Raw genomic sequence first — 13610 nt, forward strand, 5'->3', positions numbered from 1 at the left:
TCCAAAAACGGTCAAGTGGTTAGTTGTAAACATTTTACTATATGTTAAAATTTAATACCATACTGAAAATACATTTTTATAACCGGTAAAAGTCACTTTAAATCTAAGTTCCTAAATTGAGGACATTTTCTTTGCAAATTTGATTTATTGTTTGGAATTTGGGTTGTCGAGATATTTTGTAAAATGTTTACATCTTGTACCATTTTGTTTGGCGCCATCACTTCAGCAAATTTTTGCACAATCGCAAGGAGGGGGGGTATTTCCCTATGCCTACAGAGTACTATTCTTAAGGGGCTCTCCTCAAATGAGGCATAAATAATTCCTTCTTTTAAAAAACCTTCAAATATTTCCTGCAAGTTATAGATTTATTTTATGAACAAATCCTGTAAATAAATCTAGCAGTTGGTCATTTTTTTTTGTGTAACCAGACATAATAAAGATTTTATTGTCATTTTATATCTTTCTTCTGTGCATGCAAATTTAAGTTATTTTGCAATTGGCCTTGGCATACTTTCAGCAAACAACAAGGGATAATTTGTCCAAAAGTAATGAAACTTTAAACAAATACTAAGCTAGTAAACTGATTATTTAGCCGTTACAGAACATACATCAGAATTAAAAGTTCTGCCAAGTATAACTACACTACTAAAACTTTGGGATCTTAAGGGATAAGACAATGGACGATGAATTGATATACATCCCCTCTGTGTTAATAACCTAACTCAAGAATAAAATTATTAAAATAGTTTTGACACCACAAAATTTTGACTGCCCTATCAAACTTCAATAAAAGTACCCAAAGTTTTTGTAGCCAAATAATAAGGTAAGTGAGTATAAAGGGAGCCAGTGTAATTTATAATCTAATTCCCTCTCCCATCCTGATCAAACTACATTATCTTATATTTTTGTATTTTTTGGTTGTATCAATTTTACAAGTTTTTCTGGAAATACAATCAAATTAAGCAAATAGTTTGTACTATTTGTAATTATAGCGGATGCACTCCTAGCATCCAGTAATTTTAAGCTTCATATGAAAAATCTTTACACCTTTATATAATAGGATTAGTTGCTACGTCCCTAGAGGCCTCTAGGAAAACTTGAGGGAATGGGGCGTTGGGGGATCAGACTTTTTTATATAAATTTTAGTTTTAAAAAGGAAAAAAAAAATTTTTTTGTTGGGGGAAGAGGTAATTTTTTCCAAGGGCGATTTCTCTTGAGAGGGTTAAGAACTTGAGATACCCTACCCCAATAAGAAGGGACACTATAAAAAAGAACCATATCGGTTCACTGGTTAAAGAGTTAATTCGCTACAGACAAAGAAAACCTTACTAATTTATATATAATACTAGCGGCTACGCCCCCTAGGGGCTCTTAAGGTGGGGAGAAGGAAAATTCGACACCCTCCCTTTTTAAATGTTAGTTTTAAAAAGAAAAAGTTAAAAATATTTCTATTTGGGGGGTGAAGATGCCCTCCTCAAAATAGTTAAAAACCTTACCTGGACCTATAAGAAGCTTCACTATAAAGGAGAACCATATCGGTAATAATGATAATCGACCCCTTCCCCACCCGGCAACAACCTAAAATTTCTTTTAATTTGTTAAACTATAGGTCCAGCTGTTTAAGAGATATTACCTTACATATACTTGCTAATATTCTGTTATTCAAATATGTGATACTAGTGGCTACGCCCCTAAAAGCCTCTAGGGTCCTTTTAGGTTAATGAGGGATTGTCAGTCAACAATTTTAGTATAAGTTTAAAAAAGAAGAGAAAATATTTTTTTGTGGGGTTGAAGACCCTCCCCCAAAATAGTTAAAACGTTCACTTGGCCTCTAAAAATATTCCCTGTAAATGAGAAGCATGTCGGTTCAGCAGTTAGCGAGATCCTTCGCAACAGATAAAAAAGCCTACTACTTTATATGATACTAGCGGTTTCGCCCCTAGTTTGATCAACCTAATTTATCATTTTTTAAATTTAAAAAGAAAAAGAGAGAAAGAAAGAGAGAGAGAGAGAGAGAGAAAGAGAGAGGGAGATAGAGATAAAAAAACGGAGAGATAGATAGAGGAAATGTCCCTACAACTTTGAGTGGACCTTTAACAACTATTTTTAAAAGTGCAGTTAGGTAAAAAAAAAACCCTAGGGTGATTTGTTTCTCTGCAAGGGCTGAATTAAGAATTTGAAGACAAGAAAAAAAAAGGGGGGGGGGGGTAGGTTTAAGGGATTATATGATTATCTATAAACCAAAGTAGAATGATGTATGTCCGTCTTTCCATCCCTTAAGATCTCGGTAACCACTGAACCGATCGAATTCTACTCTTCAGGGAATATACCTACTGGTCCTGTGGTGGTTTTACGCTATTTTCTTGGGGGGTAGGACACCCCCAACCCTCCAAAAAAAAAAAAATTCCACATAAATTTTTATTTTTAAAGAAGTCGAAGCAGCAACTATTTGGTGAAGCACCAGAGATACTTAATTTCTTTTAAAAAATACCTCTTGGGGCATAGCCCCTAGAGACTAGGGGCGAATCCGCTAGAGTTTAATAAAAGTATATGCACCCTATTACACTATACCTACTTCCCATTATCAAACTAAATAACCTTCTCATTGCTTTACAAAAATACCTTATTTCTTGGGCAAGCAACCTCCTCAAATTTTATAATTCATTTTACTCCTTCTGCCCCCCCTACCCTTGCATCATTACGTCCTTTTTTATATTATTCCCCCCTCCCATACCCACGCCCCTGTGTTGTACTAAAAGTGAAAATCATGTGGCCTAAGAGCCGTGCTATACATATTATACACCCAAAGGACGTCAAAATTGAATTTTCTTTCTATATTTATCTTTTATTTTGCAATTATAGATGGAATTGTTGAAATCTAAATCTTTTTTTTTTTATAAATGTATGTTGTAATTTGTTTAAACCTTTTTCCTTTTCTAATTTTAAACTGAAAAAAAGTAATGACGAAGTACGAACAGGTTTGTGTGTGTGTGTATGTGTGTGTGTGTGTGTCTGTGTGAATGTATATCTGTGTAAGTTTGATTTGAAGTTTATGTATGTTTTGAGTGTGTGTGTTCGTGATTGTAAGAGTGTTTGTCTGCCCGACTCGTTGCAATGTTGCCCTTGGGGAGGAGTAAAATAGTAGGCCTAGATTGGCCTCTCAACCTTACCCCTTGTCTGCCCCCCAACTGCATTCAACCTCTCCCAATGCCTCACAAAGTTTGGATGAATAAGTTGGCCTCCATTAGTTTTTCTCCCTTTCTATTTCCTCCCCACTACTCGTACTTTACCCTTTGCTCACCCACTTCCCTTGGGCGTCTACAAATACACCTCTCGGAAGGGCCAAATGGGTAAGTTTGGGGGGGAGGGGGGTTAGCTCAGGTTGGGAGCAAAGCCACTGGTGAACCATACGTCCATCCATCCATCCATACTGGGCAGGAACCCAGGAGGCTACCCAACTCTCTCTCAGGCAAAGAAGTAAACTCCGGAGTGAGTGTATAGTGAAGATAGCTGAGAGTCAGTGTGTTTGAAACAGCTCTATAGTCAATGTACAAACTGTATACATATTTTGACAAACACAGACACACACACACACACACACACACACCAACATAGCCTCTCTCTCTCTCTTTCTGTTTGATAAGAGCCACCAGCATAGTTTACCTGACTTTAAAACACAACAACACTAAACATTCCTCCTCCCCCCAACCCCAGCCACATAAAAATAATCAACAGCCTTCCATTTTTGTTGGTGCAAGTGTCAGAACCCTCCACGGACCACCCCCCCCCCCCCTTTGCCATGGTCCAAGTTCTTTAATAACATAAATATTGAGCAATAGTTTTGACTGATTAAAAAGACGTATAAAATATAAACTGGTGAAAAAAGCAAAATTAGTCAAAAATCTATAGTGCCTGTAACAAAAAACACAAATCATTATATGTAAAAAATATGAGATTCATAAATTAAAATTGAATAAGTGAGGTTATATTTAGTTTAATGAAGGCATTACATGTGATAATATAGAAGTGTAATAAAGGTGAAAAAGTTTATATAGAATAATAAAACCAATTAGAGTTATATGAAAGCAACAAAAAATAATTATTGTTACAAAGTTTTATAAAAAATGATGTTTTATGGCTGGGGAGAACTATTTTATTTCACCTAATCATTTCTCAAAGGTAAATTGTTTGATAGACGTTGTCATAGTTGTTGATAGCGCTGCTACTCTGCAACTAAAGTATTAACGTTGGACTGTAAGTATATCTTTAAAAACACATAATCCAAAAGAACAGCAACTTTCTTGTTTCCTCAATTCTAATTCAAAACAGAAATGAATAGAAACAAGGATGACAGCATTCATAAGAGTGAAGCTCAGGAACGGTAGGACAAACGAACATTAACTCTTGTAGAGTGTCAGCACTGAATATTGATAAGCAAAATATAAATGTATAAGATTCGACAAAATTGTAATAAGATTTGTTGCAATACAGGATACTGTTTAAAGGACATACTTACATTTTTAAGATTTGTTTATAGAGATGCTTCGGTTTTAATATTGAAAGTTTTGTCCTAGGAATCAGTATTAAAAAAATAAGATATTTAGGATAATTATATCACCCTTTGATTTAATACACTGACAGACATAAAGATATTTAGAAACTACAATACATGGGGTTTTCATTTATGAATGTTGAATATTCAAATATAAGTCACACAGTAAGAAACTGTAATATACATGGCTTGTTGAAAGACCTTTGATTAAATTTGGAATCATAATTAGGGTTGGCAATCTGAAGCCGGAATTCAAAATCCGCAATCCGTTCAATTTTTGGACCCAGAATCCGTAAATTTTTTAAATTTTGAGTTTTTTTGGAAGTTCTAAGCTTTTTTTTTAGCTAGTAGTAAATATTGAGATAGTAATAGAAAACTATGTACACAATCGGAAACTTAAATTCAGCTGACCTGACAGACAGCTAAATACACATTATTTTTAGTATTTTGAAGGTTGATTTATTAATGAATAATTAATTAGAAAATATAAGTGAACTGTCATGCATATATATTTAATTGACAAACAGGTTAGCAGCAAAGATTCTCTATAGTTAGACATATTTCTTAGTGATTAACTGTTCTTCCAACTGAATTTCTCTAGTGCAATAGACGGACGTTTCTTGGTTACAATTGTAGAGAATCTTCGCTTGCAACCCCAGTAACAAAGAGATTCTATTAACAAGGTATTGGTACAAAGTTTTAACAATACTTATATTAATTAGGTTAGGTTAAAAGCAATCATACAGGTTTTTTCCCCATATATATTTTGGGGGATGGTGTCAACAACATAGATATGGTCATATGTACATAATTAGGGCGGGTTAAGAACAATAATAATAGATTCCTTCTCTTTATGTATTTTTGTGGAATGAATAAACAATTTAGATCATGATTAACCTAATAAAAGACATTTTTACAAAGGTATAATTATTAGAAGGAGCGTAGCCATTCTTAAATGTAGGTTGTCTGCTACACTTTATCGGCTGTCAACTATTCCTAGCTGTGACCGTTTAGCTGAATTTACTTGCACAATAATATCTGGAATAGATAAATTTCAACTTTACCTTTCTGTAATTTAAGGGCAGCATAAAATACATTTTTAAAATCTAATATGTGATGATCACTATTCAAAATCCAAAACCCAAGCAGTCCGACAATAGGTAGATTTTTGGTAGATCTTGGGGAGTAGAATCAGGAACTGTAGTCCGTTTTAAAATATCTGGGTCTTAACCTGAGAAATAACAGAAAACCAAACATTTTTTTGGGAGGTGGGGGGGGGGGGGGGGATATGCCTTTTTTAGAGGTGTTTGAGATTTTCTCAAGACTAAGCGCGAAATATTTATAAACAAACTTTGATTCCTGATTCTGCTCCTGGGAGCTGGAAGCACCATGAAGCCATAGTTCTGATGCAATAAAATTTTGACCCTCATAAGGGGGGTAGGAAAATATCGAAATTTACATAAAGCTGAAATAATGGACCCAGAACTTTATTTTTTTGACTATCATCATCTTTTCGTTAGAGTGCTGGGTTTAGATATTGAGTTTGTCAAATTTCTAAAAAAAATTACTTTTCAGGGACACCATATTGTGGGTTCTTCTATTATATCTAGACTGGTAGGTTAAAACTAATTTCAATCTACAAAAGGGATTGATTTGATCATCATCATAAATATATCGTCCATTGTCTTATCCCCTAAGATTCCAAGGTGAACTAATCCTTATAATAAAGTAGCTATGTCTGTCTGTTTGTCTTTTGTTTGAAGGATCTCGCTAACCGCTCAACCGAGCAGGTTCTCCTTTACAGGGTAGCTTCTCATAGGTCCTGGGAAGGTTTATAACTATTTTAGGAGAGGGTACCACCACAGAGAAACCGAAATAAATAGAAAAACGCCGCCCTGCGAACATTTTTGTTATTAGCTAAAACATAACTAACACCAAATTTTAATCTACAGAAGGGGTATTTTTGTATTTCATTATTGGTAATGTATAAATAGACCATTGTCTTATCCCTTTAGATCCCTGCAATGGACGTCAAACCTTGTTAAATAAAGTTCTGTGTGTTGAGCTCTACCTTTGGTAGCTGGTAAATTTTGACGGTGAAGAAAGGTTTTTAACTTATTAGAACAATGCAGCGTTGTACCCTTCTTCCATGAATAAAGTTAGTGAAAAGTTGTAAAATTTTAAGATGTCTGTCCTTTACTTTGGGAATTTTGTGTAGAAATTTTGTTCATCTCAGGGATCTTCAGGGATAAGACAATGGCCGATAAATCTAGATACATCCCCAATAGTGAGAAACAAGATTACTCCTTTTGTAGATTAAAAATTTCCCAAATTTTCTGAGCCAACGAATATGGTAAAGTGGTTGGTTACCAGTGTAATAATGAACAGACCAATTACCCCTTCTTTGGTTCTTTCGAAGTTATTATTATTCTAAGTCAAAGGATGACAATATTCATTTAAGCGAAGCTCTAAAATCAGACGGACAGAATGTCAGAACTTATTAATCTTAAAACCTCTTTGTCTTTTAACAAGGATGACAACATCCATAAAAGCGAAGCACTGAAACAGTAGGACATTAACACTTGTATAGTGTTAGAACTGAATAATCAGAATATAAATGTATGAGAGTCGAAGCAAAATTATAAGTAAATTTGTTCAAAAACTGATTGATATAGAATAGTGTTCTTTCATTTTTAGGACTTGATTATAGAGTTGATTCGCTTATAATATTGTAATTTGTTGTCCCAGGAATCAGTATACCAAAAATCAAATCAATCGGATAATTAGATCAAATAAAAATTAGTTGTTAAAAAAGTAAAAAAAAACATATTTAAAATGGACGTACGGACATTCTTATAATGATTACAGAGATGCTACGCCTTCTGAATCGTACCTAACTACTACAGGAATCACCAAGCAAAGTTTGAAATCGATAAGACAATTTTAACATGACTAAATCAACGAAAAAAACTTACGGACGGACGTGAGGACGGACCGACCCCAATTATAGAAAAGCTTCGCATTAAAAAGATAATCGGTTTTTAAGAAGAAACTAGCATGTATATTTTTGGGAATTTATCATATACAAACAGTAAAAAATTATCTATAAGAATGGATATTGTGACGTCAATTTAGGTTGCTAGTCCTTAGATTTTTGTAGCCTCCTAAGGAAAATATATACATAGGTGTTTTAGAATTTCGTGGATTTTACAAAAATTAGTTGGTAGATTTTTACAATTTTTAATATCGTTCTTATAATTATAAATATTGTTTTTACAATGTTTAGTTTAGTTTAGGTTAGGTTATAGGCTAGGGGCCGGGCGCCCTGCGGCTAGGAAGGCCAGAGGGCCGAGCGCTGCGGCCATGGTCTTTATTAACACTTTCCTTAGGAGGCTATATTTCTTAAGCAAATGCCCTGTGGCTACTTTGTCCTAGAGGCTACTTTGTCCAAGACCTAAAATTATGTAGTTATAATAGGTCCATTATTAAAATATCAAATATTTAAATAATTATTTTGTTTACATTCCAATTAAGGTTAATTGTAAAATTGTACTATGATTCTTGAATTTAAAATTCAAATAACCTTAGTTTTAAAATTACTTGATTTATTCTTTATTTGTTCAATGGTATAGAAACATTTTACGTTGTAGAAAAATTTAGGGCTCGGCAGTCAATCGCTTGCTACAAATAACTTTAAAAATCGAAAGAGAGCGCAAAGTGGCACCAAAAAATGACGTCATACGATAAAATAACCAATGAGAGGCCAGTATAAATCTAAAAAAGACAAATCAATCAAATTAGTAGTTTCTGAAATCTTAAGCTTTTTTTTTAATCAAAACGATTAGCAAAAAGAGTTGTGTCATTTTTAATAGCTTTATCAGTTAGGGAGTTGAATCCATTTTTATAGAAGCAGAACTATAATCTATGATTATGGTTTGGACCCTCTAAAACTGTTATCTACCCTTCCACTTTCCCCTCTCTTGGTGAAGATATCTTCAACGCCGATACGATTTTTGAAATGTAAGATTCCACTTTTGCCTCTCTTGGTGAAGATATCTTCAACGCCGATACGATTTTTGAAATGTAAGATGCCACTTTCAATAGAGGCGAAACTGGAATCATGGTTTACATTTTTAATATCTATGTTTCTGTAATCTTCCATTCCTTTTTTAACATCGACATAATAGAAATGTACCATACTATTTCAAAATTATGTCAATTGTGAAAAAAAGCATAGATTTTATATATAATTTAAACATTGTTGTATATTCTTAATTAAATAAACAAAACATACAAAGAGCGTATATAAAAGATGTTTTGTTTATTTTAAAAGAATACTTTAAAAAGGGTATCAAATGAGTATTCAAAATTTAAAAAGTCGTTTATTAATTAATTCAATTGTATATATTTGTAATTTTTTTGTTCATCTTTTTTTTCATCTTAATATTTCCCTAGTAATCTCTCACCGTGTGAGTAAGCACTAAGAGATTAATTGCTTATTTAATTGTGCATTTTTGTGGTAAATTACTGATCAATTACTGAACAATTTGGTCTGATTTGTGAGTTAAAAGTGGATGGAGTAAATAAATCCTTAGACATTTATAGTAAAAGTTGCTTGTATCAGTTGTATCATCTCTGGCCACAGCGCTCGGCTCCCTAGCCTATAATATAACCTAACCTAACCTAAAATAGTTTTTTGAAATTTTGAAAATTTGAGTACCCCCGACAACAAACATTTCTTGCCGCAGCGCTCGGCTCCCTGGCCTATAACCTAACCTAACCTAAAATAGTTTTTTGAAAGAAGGCGTCTTAACTTTTTTGCTTTTTATTTAACCCATTAGTGCCAAGCGTTACTTTTATGGGCCGATCGAGCTGTAAGTTTCAGGGAAGCTTTATAATGGTCAAAACGGAATTCGTATTTTTTTGTTTTGCTCTAGTGGCGTGCACAGGAAAGTTGCAAAAAAACCCGGTTCGGCTTGGCCATAAATACCAACCAGGCATTAACACCCGTTTTTGGTGCTTTCCCCCAGTTTTAAAACCCGGTTGACCTGTATAAACCCGGTTATTTTGACCAAAAATCGAAAAATGTAATTTTTGAACGCCAAAAGTGAGATGAACACTTTTTAGAACTTTGATACGATCCATAATTGAAAACTACACAACCTCATGTAATCTAAAGAGCTACAAGTATAATATGAAGCGATTTATTTCAAATTTCGTGTTTAGCCGGCGATTTCGGGTAAAAAAAACCTGTTTTGTTGTTGTTGTCAAAAAAGATCTATTAGTGAAACCGGGTAATAAAAATTTCAGACTCAAAATGGAAATGCCGAACCGGACCTATATAGGGCGTAAAAAAAACGATAAAAAAATCATATAAAAAATAATAATTTAAATAAAACGAATTCACAAATAGATGTACTTGTCAATAAACTTTAGATTTAATGAAAAAAATCAGCGACTTTACTATAAAAACAAAAAAGTTAGATGGGGTATTTTGAATTGTCATGATTTTCAAACATGGTTGATCCATACCGGCAAACGGAAGTAAGCAAAACTGCCTGCTCCAGGGGGAAATGAAAGCCAGGGTAGTAGAGGGGGGATTCATACTGAGAATGATGCAATTATGAAGCCGGAAACCGTTTTTTTTACATTTTCTGGCACCGGGTTTTAAAACCCGGTTCGGCACTAATGGGTTAAGATAGCTAGCCGGTTCTTTTAGTAAGTAATAGATGTAAAATAGAATTCAAATTTGCAATCGGTTTTTTTAGTAGACCTCTTATTTTTTAAGTAATTTAAGTTTTTTAAACAAATAATTAAGTCAGTTTTAAGGTAATAAACCGCAACAAAATAAAAGAAGAAAATTGCCAGTAAAAACAAAAATAGTAAGATCTTTAATTTGACACCTTACTTTTAAAATTCTGTTGAGTAATTATTGAAAAAATCTATTTTTTTAACTTCGGTTTAATAAAAACTTTAAACCTAAATATTTTCTCAAACAGACATAAAAAATATGGGTGCATATATACCTTTAGAATCAGAAAAATATTACGAATCCATTCTAAGCAAAATTGAAAAAGTTTTATAAAACTATAATAAAAAATATAAGTTTATTTTAACCCATCCGGTTTTTTCTATCTCATTTTCTGTGTGTGAAAGATAAAGAGCCCAAACTGCTTGACTTTTTAAGTATGGGTATGACATATAACTGAGAGTTGGAATTTTTTGAATATCTCCATCCTGGCGGGCACAGGATGACAGCAAACCTGGCAGGGTCATCCAGGTAGAGAGAAAAAATATTTTTTTTACTAAAACAAAGCATTTTATCATACCAAAATACTAAAAAATCCTCTAGTAGTACATCCTTGTATGAAATACAGGTGTTCAAGTCACTTTCAGGTTCCAGGTATGATCCTGCAGGTCCTGATCCTCCAGGTCTTCAGAAATCTTTAAAAGGCTCCTGTGGCCGCAATTTTTGACTTAGAGACTTCAAATTTTAAACTTATGCTTTTCTTACATGTCTACATAATGTATTAAAATTTCATGAAGATCCGCCACCATTTTCCCGCCGACCGTCGACTGCGGCGGCTGGCAGCTGCCAAGTACAGCTGCGGCCGCTGAAATTTATATTTTGATATTTCTAATGTAAAATTTACATAAAAATAAACATTTTCTGGGAAAAAATTTTTCTTCTAGCTTCAAAAATAAGAAAATTACAGCCGTTTGAAATTTTTAAATAAAAAAAGACCTAAAAACAAAGGTTGTTAAATAAAAGGGTGAAGGAAGCGAAAATTGACTTAGACTTATAAAAGATCGGAAATTCATTATCAAACAGGGGACTTGCACAAAAAAATTAGCCCTCTAGCTCTAATAGGAACTGAGATAATTAGGGGGGGCGTTGAACGCCCCCCCCCCCCCCCCCCCCCGACTGATTAAGGTGCGGCAAGGGGCCCGACTGTAAAGGGTTAAGAATCATAATTTTTGGCTTTAAAGGGCTGACTTGAACAAAACCTGAACAAAACACAGTGGGATCTTTTGCCAAAAAACGGGACATTTAGAGTAGACAAAAGTAAACTTCAATAAATAAGCTTGTATTTGAAGAAATGATGTAATTTCTTTTGCTTTAACTCAGAAATAACTTAAATTTTGCCTCTGTTAACTTCTAATGTGCATTTTGTAAGTATGTCTTGCTGTTTTGGAGGAGCAAAGCTACCCTATTTTTAAAAAATCTATAAAACTTCATAACTTTAGTTAGGATACGAATATTTTAACAAAATCAACGTCTATGGAAATATTTCTTCAATGCAAACAATGTTTGTGAACAAGAATATAGCGACAGGTGCACCCATTTCGAGTCCCGGCATTTTTAGGTAGGTCCAGTATAAGTAAAATAGGACACTTATAAGGCATGTTTTCAAATATTTTTTTTACAGATATAAACAACAATAACATAATTTTCAAAACACTTTTGATTTTGTGTTAATACCTTTATTCTAGGTCTAGCTATCTTCATTTAAAGTTTGTATAAGAATATAAGCATAATTACTTAAATTATATTCTCTCTCAAACGTATATTTCTCTCTCTCTCTCTGATGCGTATATAATGTTTTTGCAATATTATAATTAATCTCCAAATTTGAATTTCTGCTGGACCAAAACCAGTTAGAACTACAAATTTTTTTAGAAAACATGAAATTTAGCAAATTTAATTGATAAAATAAAAGTATTTTTAAGTCATCTTTATTTAACGACTCCTTTATCCCTTAAATGTCCATTAAAACCGCGAGAACGGCAAAAATCGTTAAAAATCACGCCAACGGCGGCAAATAACAGCGAAACGGTTCGCCACAGGCAAATGATGCATAAGTCAAGAAAGATCCGCCTTAATAAGTTTGAAAATATTGCAGAGTTGACTTTGGGCTCTAAAATGACTCCTTCCCCCTCTAGCGGGGGAAAATTTGAAATTAACAAGAACGAAATTGTTAGAACCATGCAATGTAAAATGCTCAATTACTCAAAAACAGACAAGAGGCCCCAGGTTGTGAAAACTGTTTTATACACAATACATGTTGTATATTAATATTGTTATTGCAAAACCCAGGGCCTCCTGTCCGTTTTTGGGTAAAATGGAGAAAACTGATTTTTTGGGGTTAAAAATCTTAATATTTTTGGGGAAATTTTCTCACAAAATATCAATTTACACCACCAAAAAAATATTTTTTAAAATTTTTTCTTTAATTAGACATTGGTACAGGTATCTGAAAAGTACCTCAATAAATTTTTTTTTTCATAAGATGAACATAAATGTATTTTTTGTTGCCTTGAAAAAATTGTGTTAAAAAATCTGGAAAATCATCAAAACTGAAAAGAAATTTTTCACTACCTTTTTTAAAAATGGCATAAACCCACCAAAAATTAATACTTTTTAAAAATTTCTTTTCTAGCTGTCTACTTACAGCCATTATTAGGTCCTAGGATAGATAAAAGTTGATTTTAGATTTTTGGGATGTCCCGATTTCTTTCAAAAGATCCCACTGTGCAAAACCTAAACAAATGTACATACACTGTAACAGATATTTTTTAAACACAAGAAACAATAATGCATTTTTAACTGCATTGTTTTGAAGTTTATAAACAGACGGAAGCATATTTGTTCATACTTTTTCATTCTTTACATGTTATGTAAGTATCAATATTTTTATTGTAGTATCTATTGTATAGTTGTATGAACATTATCCTTTTTTTTGTCAATTCTATTGGTTAAGTTTTGAGGTGAAGCTTCCTGATTTGTCAATTTTTGAGATTTTTGATTGGCTAGTTTAATAGTTAAAATTAAGTGTTGCCTGTAAAAATATAATATTTTAGGCCATTTTTATTTTTTTAAGTTTTTACTTTTTTTCAATTTTGCTTAGATTGGATTCGTAATATTTTTCTGATATATGAACCCATATTGTTTTTGTCTGTTTAAGAAAATATTTAGGTTTAAAGTATTTATTAAACCGAGGTTAAAAAAATTGATTTTTTCAATAATTACTCAACAGAATTTTAAAAGTAAGGTGTC

General features: G+C 33.0%; 1 protein-coding gene across 4 annotated transcripts in view; it reads left to right on the plus strand.

The window, feature by feature from the left end:
• The first annotated feature begins 3489 nt into the window (after positions 1–3489).
• The window catches only part of LOC145318699 (uncharacterized), a 136870-nt gene continuing 126749 nt past the window's right edge, over positions 3490–13610 (plus strand). For all 4 annotated transcript variants that reach the window (XM_080160145.1, XM_080160147.1, XM_080160148.1 and 1 more), the window contains exon 1: positions 3490–4179. The gene's annotated coding sequence lies outside the window, so the exon portion shown is untranslated. The remainder of the gene's footprint in view (positions 4180–13610) is intronic.

Source organism: Acartia tonsa, chromosome 5 (assembly GCF_053477335.1).
Source record: "Acartia tonsa isolate MP-2025a chromosome 5, ASM5347733v1, whole genome shotgun sequence".
Taxonomy (NCBI): domain Eukaryota; kingdom Metazoa; phylum Arthropoda; class Copepoda; order Calanoida; family Acartiidae; genus Acartia; species Acartia tonsa.